Below are 15060 nucleotides of genomic sequence, written 5' to 3'. Positions count from 1 at the left end.
TTAGTCATTCACTTAACAAACTAGATGATTGCCTGGCACATGCCACCATTAGAAAGGACACTGAGGATGCCTGAGTTTCCCTAGATGGGAACACTAGGGGAAGCCTATTTCCCAACAGGTCCACAGCCTCTTGCCTCTAATTCTGAAATCCAGTCTCTCAAAATTGGAAAATGTGTTTGGTAACTTGTTTGGCAGCACGATCTGGCCTCACCTGATCTAAACTCATTTGGTAGCAAAAACCTGGCCCAAGATGACAGAAAGCTATTGATTATCTTTGTGTTTGCCCTCAAGTGTGAGTGATTATGTATTTCTCTGCAGAAATATTAGGGTGTTTGATCTGAGGGGATAGCTCAGGCCCACTGGCAGCATTACATAATATATGGTGTATGCTGTATAATGCCTTTCTAAAATCTGAAAACTTCTGAAATCTGAAACTCACCTGGTCCCAAGCATTTCAGAAAAAGAATTGAGAACCCGTACTCCAAAAATAGAAAGGTGCTGGGGCTGGTGGCTCATACCTGTTATCCCAGCACTTTGGGAGGCCAAGGCAGGCGGATCACCTGAAGTCGGGAGTTCCAGACCAGCCTGAACAACATGGAGAAACCTCGTCTCTACAAAAAATACAAAATTAGCTGAGTTTGGTGGCTCATGCCTGTAGTCCCAGCAACTCAGGAGGCTGAGGCTGGGGATTTGCTTGAACCCGGGAGTCAGAGGTTGCCATGAGTTGAGATCGTGCCATTGCACTCCAGCCTGGGAAACAAAAGAGAAACTCCATCTCAAAAAAAAAAAAAAAAAAAAAAAAAAAAAAGAAAAAAGTGGGAAGGAAGGAGAACGCCTTTTGATAGGAAAAAAGAGGAAAAAGCAAGAGAGACCTATGTATTTCAGAGTGACAGTAATTAATACTAGTGACTAACTAATACTCAGTAAGTATAGATGAGCTGTCCTTCTCATATCTTCACAGTTTTTCTGGGAGGTGGAAAGGGAACATTCAGCAGTTGTCAAAACTGAAACCCAGGTGGCTTAACCAATTTGCTAATCAAATTGGTTAGATTGATTAGCAAATTGGTTAAGCCACCTGGGTTTCATCTTTGAACTAAAAACCAGTTCAAAACCAGACCCCAGGTCTCTCACTCCCCAAGTCTGCTTGATGCACCCATGCTCTGTTCTCTCTCTCCAGGTGAGCCTCACAAACCCAAAGCTGTACAGGCTGAGATCAAACCCTCTGTGAGCTTCAACCTCTGCACCTCCAAGAACCCAGAGCATGAAGGATGGTACCTCTCCTTTGGCCACAGTCAGCCCTTAGGAGACTGTGGATTCAACATGACAGCTCAAACCTTTTTCATCATTCTCAGATGGACGATGAGCCCAGGGAGGGCGCTCTGTGGCTTTACACAAGATTTGATTTCCTTTATTTTGGTCAATTAGAAAGAATTCTGGTGTTTCCAGAATCCAGAACCTCTTCCCCTCTTTCCTTGTGTGCTGCTTGTATTTCAGACAGCTGTGAAGAATGTAACAGTCATTCACTAAGGGCCAATCTGGCCTCCAGTCGGGTGGTATTAATGCTGGCACACAACGGGCTTTCAGAAAGTGGCTGTCCTGAGGGCTGTAGCCCAGCTTCACTGGCCCTTAAGGACCCCTCTAATTACACTTAATTATACTGGTCAACCACTGCCTGGAGGGAGCTGTCCCTCCCTGAGAGCTGAGCTTAACTAAAGCAACTTGCCTGGCTCCAGGAACCTGTGAGTAGCCAGCTGGCCTGGATTGCCAGCTGTTCTTGGCATAGTGCCCTCCTGTTCTCCTTCCAGAAGGATATAGGCAGCTTAGTTATTCTGTAAAAAGTCTGCTAAAATTAAGGACGTGAAAGCTGCTCAGTGGCAGAATGAATGGGACAAATGGCTTGATTTTAGGCAGTCTTGAGTTCTTTCTAGAACTGCTTCAGTTTTAACAGGAGCAGTTCCTTGGAGCTGTGTGGCAGCCTGAACCTTGTGGCTAGTTTACTGGGTTTGGTTGAGGTGTCGGGATACATGAAGGCTTCAGAAGAAAGTATAAATTCCATAACAGTATAATTTAATTTCTGCAATGATGTCTTGGGGTTAATTGCATGTGGAAATGGGTTTCTTCTTTTCTTCCATGCTTTCCATGTCTTGATTCTTCAGGCTGGGCTCAGAAGGCACCTTCATTCTGCACATGCAAACTTAGCTTATAATCAGGACTCACTGACTTGGTGCACATGATGTAGCTGTTTGGGGCCCCTTCTGCTGCAGGTTTGGATCCTGCTGGGTTTGAAGGGGCGGACCTCCACAAGAGCTTTCCTTCTGCTTGAGCATTGATATTCAGATGCCTGTGGGTCACACTGACATCTACCCCAATGGGGGTGACTTCCTGCCAGGCTGTGGACTCAACAATGTCTTCAGATCAATTGTATATGGAAGTGAGTTCCCTTTTTTTTGCTTTGTGTTTGACTCAGTTTATCCCACCTTATTCTAAATCAGCCAGAGCCTTTAGCGCTGCAGTCACTATTTACTCATTATTCTCACCTCCCACCACAGTGGCCCTCCACACTGTTTAATGTTTATCACTGTCCTCCAAGGCTAATTAACCCAGTGGTTCCTGCTCTGCTTTATCATGCTTTATGGTTGCAGTTGTTATTGATTAATTTCTTTCTTGTTTTTTTTTTTTGAGACAGTTTTGCCCTTGTTGCCCAGGCTGGAGTGCAATGGTGCAATCTCGGCTCACTGCAACCTCCACCTCCCTGGTTCAGGCAATTCTCCTGCGTTAGGCTTCCAAGTAGCTGGGACTACAGACGTGCACCACCATGCCTGGCTAATTTTGTATTTTTAATGAAGCCAGGGTTTCACCACATTGGCCAGTCTGGTTTCAAACTCCTGACCTCAGGTAATCCACCTGTCTCGGCCTCCCAAAGTGCTGAGATTACAGGCGTAAGCCACTGCACCTGGTCAATTAATTTCTTTTTATGACAAAAGGAACACACACATTTGTTGAAAAAGAAATCAAGCCTTATAGGCTTGCATAAAGCAAAAGTGTACTCCCACTCCCAGTCCTACTTCCACTCTTCATGTGTAGCCAGTATGAATGCTCTTGTGTATATTCTTCTAGTCTTTTTTCATAGCAAGTTGATTTGCATGCATATTTTCCCCAAATCACATTGTTCTGCAACTTTATTTTTATTTTTTTCAACTTTCTCTTTTTGTAATAATATATTATGGACATTCTTTTTCTTTTCTTTTTTAACACAGAAACTTGCTTTTTTTTTGAGATGCATTTTATTCATGTTGCCCAGGCCGAAATGCAATGGTGCGATCTTGGCTCACTGACACCTCTGCTTCCCAGGTTTAAGCAATTCTCTTGTCTCAGCCTCCTGAGTAGCTGGAATTACAGGCACCTGCCAATACGCCCAGCTAATCCCAAAGTGCTGGGATTACAGGTGTGAGCCACCACGCCCAGCCTCATCCTATTTCTTTCTTGAGACAGGGTCTTGCTCTGTCACCCAAGCTGGAGCCCAGTGGCACAATCATAGCTTACTGCAGCCTCAACCTCATGGACCCAAGTGATCCTCCCACCTCAGTCTCCCAAGTAGCAGATACCATAGGTGTGCACCGTCATGCCTGGCTAATTTTTTAATTTTTGTAGAGATGTGGTCTCACTATGCTGCCCAGGCTGGTCTCAAACTCCTGAGCTCAAGCCATTTTCCCATCTAAGCTTCCCAAAGTGCTGGGATTACAGGTGTGAGCCACTGTGCTTGGCCTTGGTATTCTTAATAGTATGTCTTGGAACTTGTTTCATATCATTATATTTAGCGCCGCCTCATTCTTTCAACAACTGCATATAATTTCACTGCATGAATGTATCATATTTATCTCGTCCTTATAAGTGGACATTTAGGGTTTTTAAAAATCTTTTTCAGTTATAAACAGTGCTACAGTAAATGTCCTTGTCATATTTTTAAGATGGGTTTTTAGAGCAAATGTACTAGAAGATGGAGGGAAGCATGTTTCTCACCCATTTCATTTCGGCCTGCATTTTTAGGGGAAATTGTGCTATCTGGAGAACCACATTTGGCTCAGAGGTTCAGGAGTGCTTGGATCCTGCCCTGGCCTAATTCTTCCCTGCCCTACATCTGGGCCAGTGAGAGATGAAGAAAAAAAGTAAGGAACCTCATTCTTAGAGGGGCTGAAAGCCTAAAGCCATGCCCTCCAGAGGACCCGTTCCCCTAAGCCAGGGCTTCTCTGACATTTGGGACCAGATAGACCTGTGTTCTGAGGGCTGTCCCTTGCATGGGAGCATGTTAGTAGCATCCCTGGCCCATTAGATCCCAGCAGGACCTTCTCCCTAGATGTGACAACGTCTCCTGGCTGAGACCTACTGCTCTAACCCAACATGGACCTCAGAATCCTACCACTCACAGGCTGACACAGGGGCAGGAGCTTGAGGCACCAGGAGCTCTTGGCCCAGAATAGGAATGGAAACGAGATGACCAGTCTTAGCACAGCAGGATCAGCCTGTCCTGCCAAAGGAGGCTCATGGAGACAGAGGTGCCCCTAAGGGCCTCAAGTGCAGAGCCTTTTTGTAGTAGTGCCCCTGCCCATTGGCAACATGCCCCATGGCACCCTGGAATCTATCCAAACATATAGTGACTTCCACAGGAAGGATGAGGTGGGAAGCTGGGGGAAGTCTTGAGGCTGTATTCACACGTGCAGAGCAAATCAATAGACCTGCCGACCACAGGTGGTCTCCATCAGGATTGGGACAGAAGATGTGAACTTTGCTTCCATGTTAGGGTCCAAGGAAAAAGCTGCTAGAGTTGGCATTTTTTCCCCTACACTTCTTGAGTCCATGATCAGCCTATATTTTTTTGATTAATTTGCACCAGAGATGATAATCGACACCCCTTTTCCTTGGATCGTTGGTCTTCATTTTTCCCCTGGTTGGCTCATAGGAATTACGTAGTTTTTTGTATTCTTCTGATTTATTGGTGTGAGACACCAAGAGAGAGGAACTTGGCACTCAAACATCAAGGTGAATGTCACAAACAGAGGCCAGTGGAGGGTGGGAGGCTCTCAGGGGTGGCACAGGGTAAAGGTCACCATATCAGGCTTAGGCTTTCAAATAAAGCTCCTGGTTGTTATGTTGTGGGAGAGGGATAGATGAAATCAGAATTGTGAGATGTGGCTGAAATGTCTGCTGCAGCTCCAGCTAAGAGAGGCCCAAGACCCAGGATGGCAAAAAAAATCTCCCAAGATTTTTGTCTTAAAATATTATTTTGTGTGTCTTGAAAACTATAGTATTAAAGGTATTGAGACTGTGCAAACAAAACAAAACAAAACAAATCTCCCAAGATCCAGCCAGTCAAGCAAGCTTCTACTTTCTTGATGTCCCCCTCAACCTATAAAGGTCACAGCTTTTGCCAGCCATAGTAGCTCACACCTATAATCCTAGCACTTTGGGAGGCTGAGACAGGAGGATTGCTTGAGCCCAGGAGTTCAAGGTTACAGTAAGCCATGATTGTGCCTGTGCCATTGCACTCCAGCCTGTGCAACAGGGCAAGAACCTATCTCAGAAAAAAAAAAAAAAAAACCCAAGAGGAATAAATAGAAAACAATAAAAAATAGATGTTAATCCAACCTTCTGAATAATCATTTTAAATAGTTCAAACATACCAATTAAAAGACATAGATTTCAAGTTGAGGGGTTCAAAAAATAAGCCCCAACTCTATGTTGTCTACAAGAAATCCATTTTAAATATAAAGACAACTATAAATTAAAAGGATTGAGAAAATATATCATGCTAATACTAATCAAAAGAAAGCTGGAGTAGCTGTATTAATTTCATATACAGCAGAAAACAGAGTAAGGAAAATTATTAAGGATAAAGAAGCACTTTACAGAACGATAAAGTGGCCAATTATCCAAGAATACACCACAATCCTTATAAAGTGTATGTGGCTAAAAACAGAGCATCAAAATATGTGAGGCAAAAGCTGATGAAATGTGAAAAAGAAAAAGATGAGTCCACTATTATAGTTAGAGACTTCAATACCCCTCTCTCAGAAATAGACAGACATAGCAGGCAGAAAATCGGGACGAACATCACTGAGCTCAACAGTACCAACAATCAACTGGATATAATTGACATCTATAGGCCAGGCGTGGTGTCTCACTCTGTAACAAGCAGTTTGAGAGGCTGAGGTGGGTGGATCATCTGAGGTCACAAGTTCAAGACCAGCCTGGCCAACATAGTGAAACCCTGTCTCTACTAAAAATACAAAAATTAGCCAAGCATGGTGGCAGGCAACTGTAATCCCAGCTACTTTGTCCAACTACAGAATACACATTCTTCTTAAGCTCACATGGAATATACACCAAACAGACCACATTCTGGGCCACAAAATATACACCTTAACAAGTGTAAAAGAATAAAAATTATATATCATGTATGCTTTCAGACTACAATGGAGTTAAACTAGAAATCACAAAACAGAAACAGAGCTACAAAATCCCCAAATACTTGGAGATTAAACAAAACATTTCTAAAAAACACATAAAGAAGAAATTTTAAGAGATATAAAAAGAAATTCTGAACTAAATGAGAATGCAACTTATCAAAACTTGTGTGAAACAGCAAATGCAGTGAAACAAGAAGGAAATTTATAGTACTGCATGGATATATTAGAAAATAAAATCTAGACCGTGTGTGGCAGCTCACACCTGTAATCCCAGTACTCTGGGAGGCTGAGGCAGGTAGATTGCTTGAGTCCAGTTTGAGACCAGACTGGACAACATGGGGAGACCCTATCTCCACTAAAAGAAAAAAAAAAAAAAGCCGGCTGTGGTAGTGTGTGCCTGTACTTCCAGCTACTTGGGAGGCTGAGGTGGGAGAATCACCTGAGCCTGACAGGTTCAGCCTGGGCAACTGGAGTGAGACCTTATTTAGAAAAAAAAAAAAAAAAAAAAAAAAGGAAGGAAGGAAAGGGAAAAGAAAAGACAATCTAAAGTCATTCATAGTCTAAGCTTCTACTTAGGAAACTAGAAAAGAAAGCAAATTAAACACAAAGTAAGCAAAAGGAAAGAAATAATAAAAATCAGAACAGAAATCAATGAAAGTAAAAATGGGAAATCAATAGAGAAAACCAATCAGTTTTCATCTGATTCTCTGAAAAGATTAGCAAAATTTACAAGCCTCTACTCAGAGCAAAAGAAAGACAACAGAAATTATTACCAGATATGAAAAAATGGGTATCAATACTGACCTCATGATCATAGTAAAGGAATAATATGAACAAGTCTATGCCCACAAATTTGATAACCTAGATAAAATGGACCAATTTTTGAAAAAAACAATCCACCAAAACTCACAAAAAAAGAAATAAGGCCACTGGAATAGGCCTCTGTCTACTAAAGAAATAGAATCAATAATTAGCAGCTTTCAAAAACAGAAACCACCAGGCCTATATGGGTTTATTGGTGAATTTCACCAAATATTTAAGGGAGAAATAGGCCTGGCATGGTGGCTTATAACTTTAATCCCAGCCCTTTTGGAGGTGGAGGTTAGAGGATCACTTGAGGCCAGGAGTTTGAGACTAGCCTGGGCAACATAGTGAGGCCCTGTCTCTATAAAAAAATTAAAAATTAGATGGATGAGGTGGTGCATACGTATGTTCCCAGCTATTCAGGAAGCTGAGGTAGGAGGATTGCTTGAGCCCAGAAATTTGAGGCTGTAGGGAGTGGTGATCATGCCACCATACTCCAGCCTGGGCAATAGAGCAAAATCTTGTCTCAAAAAAAAAAAAAAAAAAAAAAAAAAGAGGAAAGGGAAGGGCAATATGTGGTTTACAGATAAGAGCCAATTAAATGTCAATAATTCCTAGTACATAAACTATAAACTAATTTTGAAGAAAACTGTAAACATTTTTATTTTAAAAATTAAATGGCTTTAGTCATTTAATGCAATAATGAGGTATTAAAAACAGACATGGCTAAGGCACTGATTGAAGTATATAAATAACAAAAGTAATTATTTTATTTTAAATATTCAAATAATCCATATCAAGCTTTTTAAAATTATGTAAACGGGCCAGGTGCAGTGGCTCATGCCTGTAATCCCAGCACTTTGGAAGTCTGAGGCGGGTGGATCACCTGAGGCCAGGAGTTCAAGACCAGCCTGGCCAACATGCAGCAACCCTGTCTCTACTAAAAATACAAAAAATTAGTTGGGTGTGGTGGTGGTCACCTGTAATCCCAGCTACTCAGGAGGCTGAGACAGAAGAATCGTGCGAATTCGGGGAGGTGGAGGTTGTGGTGAGCTGAGATTGCACTACTGCACTTCTGGGTAACAAGAGCAAAACTCTGTCTCAAATAATAACAATAATAATAATTATGGGCCAAAACTCGGAAGAAACATGTAGCTGTTCAGATGACCCAGTCTCCCATCATTGCTGCTCCTGTGCTCGGTTGATCCGGGCCAAGCCGAGCAGTCAGGAGCCCAGTACATGGGGCAGACCAGGCCTTCCACAGTGTGAGATGCTAGGCCTCCCACAGGGCTTCCCTGACAGGCCACAGCAAGAGGTGTAGGGTGGGTCGCAGTCACAGACCCCACCACCGGCCCTGGCCATGGCATTATGAATATAGACGTGGAGTTCCACATCAGGCACAACTACCCCTGGTGCAAGTTGCCAGCCAACATGAGACAGAGACTTGGAAATTCACAGAGAGAATATGAAAAGCAGGTTGTCCTGTACAGTATCTGCAATCAGTTACGATATTGAAATAAACATGTCAAGCAAGATGAACACAGATACTATGAGGAACTGCTAAAGTACAGCCAAGATCATCTCATGCTGTACCCTTACCATTTATTGGATATTATGGTGAAAGTCTTGAGGATAACACCATTTTCATCTTATACTGGGATTATGGAGGATATTATGAATAATGAGAAAAGTTATGATTCATTGCCCAATTTTACTGCTGCTGTCTAAGGCTTCTTGGCATAGGAAGAAACCAGTATATTGACCTTATGAATCAGTGTAGATCATCAAAAAAATTCTTCAGAAGGAAAACAGCCATAGTCTTCTACCAATAAAGCCAATGGAAATTGCCATAGAGGCGTGGTGGGTGGTGCAGGCTGGATATATCACAGAAGATGACATCGAGATATGCATTTTGCCTGAGAAATTCACTATTGATAAGATCATCCATTCAGGTCCTCAACTCTCTGGATCACTAGATTACAATGTAGTATACAGTTTCTATAACAAAGGATTTATATATCTGGATGTACCAATATCTGATATGTACCATATCACTGGGCAAGCATCACCAACCCTTTTATTGTCCAAAGGTACAAGACTTTGAAAACTGCCAGATATATTTCAGAGTTATGATCGATTACTAACAGTTGTATAGCAGTTCCTCCTCTTGAAGGTGTTGTAATGAATCAAGTGCAAGGTGATTATATTGAAACTCTAGAAGATATTTGTTTCAATAGATGAGCACACAAATGTTGCAGAGCTTGCAAATGTCCTTGAGATTGACTTAACCCTGGTTAAGAATGTTGTTTCAATGTATTGCCGATTGGGCTTTGCCCATAAGAAGAGACAAGTAATAAATTTGGATCAACTTCATTCATCATGGAAGAATGTTCCATCCGTAAACAGATTAAAGAGTACCTTAAGTCTGCAGAAGATGCTCTTGTCATGGGATGGAGGGGAAAGTAGGAGTCTTGTACAAGAAGCTTCATCGGCAACTGACACTGATACAAATAGTCAAGAATATCCAGCTGACATAGCCAGCATAAGAAGCCTGAGTCTGTCTACAGGACACACAAGTGCATTTCATTCCTGTTTGACTCCACTCTTACTGCCTTCTTAATGATGGAAAATCTTTCACCAAACTTGAAAAGTCATGCAGTCACAATGTTTGAAGTACATAAACTCTCAGATGAGTCTCTGGACAGCTTTCTAATAGAACTAGAAAAGGTTCAGAGCACTGGTGAAGGAGAAGCACAGAGATATCTTGATCATGTACTTACTCTGAGAAACACAATACTGTTTCTGTGTCATAACAAAGATCTAGTTGCACAAACTGCACAGCCAGACCGACCAAATTATGGTTTTCCTCTGGATCTCCTACACTGTGAAAGCCTTCTTGGTTTGGACCCTGCAACTTGCAGCAGTGTTCTAAATAAAAATTGCATGCTGCTTGTTTCCATGGCTCCCCTCACCAATAAAATCTGGCCCATCAGCAGCTGCACCCCTCAGCATATTGAACCAGCTATCCCAGAAGTCAGCTCTGTCTGGTTTAAACTGTACATTTATCATATCACTGGGCAAGGACCACCAACCCTTTTATTGTCCAAAGGTACAAGACTTTGAAAACTGCCAGATACATTTCAGAGTTATGATTGATTACTAACAATATCTTGGGATCATGATCCTGGAGTAGTTCCTATCAAATGTACTCATGATGTTGAATGATGCTTTAACACATTCTGCAGTTTTAATGCTCTGCATGCAATAGGAGAAACTGTCCATGTTCCATTTCCATTTGATGAAACAGAATTACAAGGAGCTTCACTCATGTTCATAAAGCATTGCAGATATTAAGGGAAAAAATGGACTTACACCATTTCTGTGGCTATGTCACTATGTTGAATGCTTCCAGCCAACCTGCAAATAGAAAACTCAGTGATGCTTCTGATGAGAGAGGAGGACCTGATTTGGCTTCTGGCCCAGATGTAAATGGGAGCACAGAATCATTTGAAACAGCCACTGAGGAAGCAACTATATATTCAGCAACAAAGCAAACCTCTGATTCCACAACGGAAGCAGATTGGGTTCCTCTTTAGCTGTGCTTTGGAATTCCACTGTTCAGTTCTGAATTAAACCAGAAAGTTTGTAGGAAAATTGCTACACATGGCCTTTGCAGAAAAGAGAGCCTTCAAAACCTCTTACATTCTAGTAGAAAACTCTCTGCAAGTCCTTAACTTTGTTCACTCATTCCAGGAAGGTGCTTCAACATTGGATATTCACAATGAGCTAGTTTTTCAAGTTTGCTTTCACAGTCATCATACACTGACATGGGTGTTCCACTTCCTGCAAAAAGCTTAATATTTAAAGATGGTGTCTTATCAGACTGGAGTGGATGGCCACCTTCCTCATTTCTTATTGCTAATCTCCCTTTGCAATAATTTGGTTATACCATTTGTTGCTCACACGTTCTGCCTTTTTGTTTCTTAATGTTAGCTTTATAGTGTCAGCCACTAAAAAGTATCTTGCTGCTGCAGTGCAATTCTTGCTTAACTAATATTAAAAGTTTGGGGAACATATTCATGTTTTCTGAAATTTTGCTCATTATTGCACCAAAGTGCTTTTTAGCAGCAAACACTGTATTTTTACCTTGAGACAATCTGCATTTCTTTTATAAAACTAAGTATTTATAGTTTTATGATGACTTATGTTTATAAGCAGTCACTATGAAAATTGCAATGGTAATTTTATATGTTAGCTTATCAAACATCAATCATATTGAATTTTATATTTGGTTAAATCTTATTTAATTTTATATTTTGTTACCTATACTTTGGGTGATCAAGGGAAGAGATGGGATTCTTCCTCTGAAAAGGCTTCTTGCTACTTAAAGTAGTAAAACTATAAAACAGTAAACATCCAGTATTGAGAGATGATATGATAGGTCATTATGAATTCCTATGGGTGTCTGTAAATTATGCATAGTTGGACATTGTAGATGGTATGTAAATCAGCATAGTTCTGTATAACTTAACCTTGATTCATAAGGTCTTAACTCAGGTTATGCTATTCATTAACATCTCATGAAAAGCTTTAGAAAAATTTCAATTTTTAAACATTATTTATATGTGGACTTCTGTTGTCACTGACTTTGAGCTTTATATTTTCATAGAGTCTTTATGGAAAAAATAGAATTTATTTTCCACTCTTGTAGCTATGGCTGCTGCACATTTTCACCCTGATTTATTTTTTTGTTTCTTAGCTTTGATGTTTTCAAACCAAGGATTGTGATTTTAGGTTATAATTACATTTTAGAAGCATTAAGGCTATGTCTTTGGATCAAAATCCTGTAGTGATAAACCTACTTTGAAGACATACTCTTAAGCAGTCTGGATCTTAAATTTATGTGAATACTTTTTTAGAAAATGATGAAGAAAAATTGAATTATTTCAAAGTGTTCCTTGAGACATTGATTTTTTTAGTATTGCAAATGTTAATTAGAATAATTGGAATCACTTTTTAGACTTTTCAAGTTACCTTCCTTGGGAAGTTTGTGCAGTGTTATAATTTAGTTTAGCTCCTCTTATAGGGCAATGGTTTGCTAGTTTAATTTTGTAACCAAACTAACCGGTCAGACAACATGTATCTAAAACACTTAAAATGTTAGCAAATTTGGGAATGTTATAAATCTTTTTCCTGATAACTTTTTGTTATTTATAGATATTTGTGTATTTAACATACTTACTTCTGGAAATATATGCCTTTCCTAAAACTTAACTATGTGTTCAATACCTTGGCCTGTCTATAGAATTGAATATTTTGGACCATGTTATCTGTGGCACAGTCAGTGCTGTGTTTGGGGTAAATGCAGTAATGGTTAGTTTTCTACTTTGTCTTATAGAAGGTAGAAACCATGTGCATGTTATGTTTGTCTATAAAAGAAAAAATACTAGTGTTAAATAATTTCTTATGACTGTGAATCACTCACTTATTTTTTCCAATAATTGATATTGTACATTCCTAGTGCTATTAGGTATGTGTGTATGTAACTTTTACAGTTTTTCAGCTGAAATTTGTATTTTTTTTATCATGGCTCTTTAATCTCATTTTAATTTGCTTTGTTTGAATGAACTGTAGTTATTTTATTTATTCCTATATTAACCATCTAAACCAGCTGTAATGACCTCTACACTAATAAAGAACTGAACATTTGTAGTTGTTGCCAGTGAAAACAAATTATGTAACTGTACTGGATATTTGTTATCTTTAAAAAATTTTATTGGCCAGGCATGGTGGCTCATGCCCGTAATCCAAGCACTTTGGAGGCCAAGGCAGGTGGATCACCTGAGGTCAGGAGTTCAAGACCAGCCTGACCAATATAGTGAAACACCATCTTAAAAAATAAATTAATTAATTAATTAATTTATTAGTGAAAACTTTCTTAATTTTAAAAAGCCCATAGATAGAATAAAATCAACTTGTTAATCAGTATATAATTTTTTTTTAACAGGGTCTCACTCTGTCACCCAGGCTGGAGTGCAGTAGCACAATCACAGCTCACTGCAGCCTTGACCTCCCAAACTCAAGTGATCCTCCCACCTCAGCCTCCTGAGTAGCTGGGACTGAAGAGGGAGAGCCAGGCATCTCAGATCAACTTCCCCTTTTCATATGTGATTCCTAAAATTGTAAACTGAAACCCTTTTCATATGTAATTCCTGAGACTGTAACCTGAGACCCTTTTCATATGTAATTCCTGAGACTGTAAACCGAGACCGTTTTCATACGTAAAGCTATAAACCTAAGATTCTTCCACGTGTAGCATCTTAAGTATATGCCTATATAAAGGCAGAATCTTCCTTTGTTAGGGGAGCTGGGTTTTGGACAGATTACCACCCAAGGCTCCCAGCCAAATAAACCCTCCTTCCTCCTGTATTCAGTGTTCGAGAGATCTGTTTCCTGTGGCTGCTCCTGCTACAGGACTACAGGTACATACCACCATGCCCAGCTAACTTCTGTATTTTTGTAGAGACAGGGTTTTTCCATATTGCCCAAGCTGGTGTTGAACTCCTGGGCTCAAGCAATGCACTTGCCTCAGCCTCCCAAAGTGCTGGGATTACATGCATAAGCCACCGGGCATGCCCAATGAATTAGCTTTAAAAAAAAATCACATTTAAAAGTTTTTTTCTGTCTTTCTACTCTGCCATCCAGGATCACCATTATCCTAAGGTTTTTTTTTTGACTTGTCCCATAGTTGTTGGATAGTTGTCAACTCTCCTGTCTCCCTTACCACTGCTCACCCTACCTTGCTCTATCCCTAACAGGACCAGAGTCCCTTGTAGCTAGATGAAAGAGAAATGACAGCAGCACAATGTGGGAAATGAGCAAAGACACTGACTAAGTCCAGGCTCCCAGATTGCAATAGGATCAAGCTGCAGGAGAGGGAGAAGACTCAATTTTAAATCAAGATTAAAATTTGACCCTTACATGGGCTGGGCATTCAATTCTCTAATTAAAACTACATTTTATGACTTGAAATGAGATTTTTATTTCCTAAGGGGTACAGAAAAGTTAGGATATCTACTGGACTTTCATTGTAGAGACAGGGAAAGAGCCCCACAGAGTATTTCAAAGTACAGTGGGAAGCAAAACTGAATGTGTTACTAATTTCATTCTAAGAATCATGCTTGTTCAATGTGTAAAACAAAAATATACTTCTAAGCCTTCTAACAGACTGAATGGATGCCCCTCTCGGCCAAGGGGACCCAAAGAAACCTAAAAAACTAGTTAAAGCCATGATGGGAAGGGAGTGTCAGACCTGCTTCATTACACTCTTCTTTTGGAGTTCAGGCCCAATTGTTCAGCATATACATGAAAACAGAGTTCTTAAGACTGTCAAAACAGACTGTAGCAACAAGATATCAAATTCCAACCTGACTCTAGTAAAACTTCACATGACAGATAATGAAATAATTAAAAAATGTTTTATCTTAAAATATGTTTCTTTGCCAAATTTTGAAATAGCCTTGCAAAACCGTATTTTGTCAGGAAAAATTTACATCTGTAAAGAATCTCTATTAACATAACTAGATCTTCCACCTTTCAGGCCTTCCTAATCTTGAAGAGATTAAGAGTCTAGTGCTGTTTAAAAATGTAAATAAGAAACATTTGCCAACTATTGTCTCCAAAGGCAGCCAACTATGAGACTTCACCTACATAATTAGAACCTTAGTCTCCACAACCCTTTTTTTTTTAAACCCAGGTACTTTTTTCTATTCCAGGTATTTAAATAACAACC

At 40.1% G+C, this 15060-nt stretch overlaps 1 pseudogene across 1 annotated transcript; it reads left to right on the top strand.

Moving 5' to 3' along the window:
- Nucleotides 1-8412: 8412 nt before the first annotated feature.
- On the top strand, nucleotides 8413-12735 carry LOC116537113 (annotated as a pseudogene). Its single transcript, XR_004262956.1, has 2 exons — nucleotides 8413-9311; nucleotides 9416-12735. The product of XR_004262956.1 is annotated as a protein FAM91A1-like (transcript).
- Nucleotides 12736-15060: the final 2325 nt, after the last annotated feature.

The sequence above is a fragment of the Sapajus apella genome, unplaced genomic scaffold (assembly GCF_009761245.1).
Source record: "Sapajus apella isolate SASKATOON/1434 unplaced genomic scaffold, GSC_monkey_1.0 scaffold106, whole genome shotgun sequence".
NCBI lineage: Eukaryota > Metazoa > Chordata > Mammalia > Primates > Cebidae > Sapajus > Sapajus apella.
This window is presented reverse-complemented; position numbering and strand designations above follow the sequence as displayed.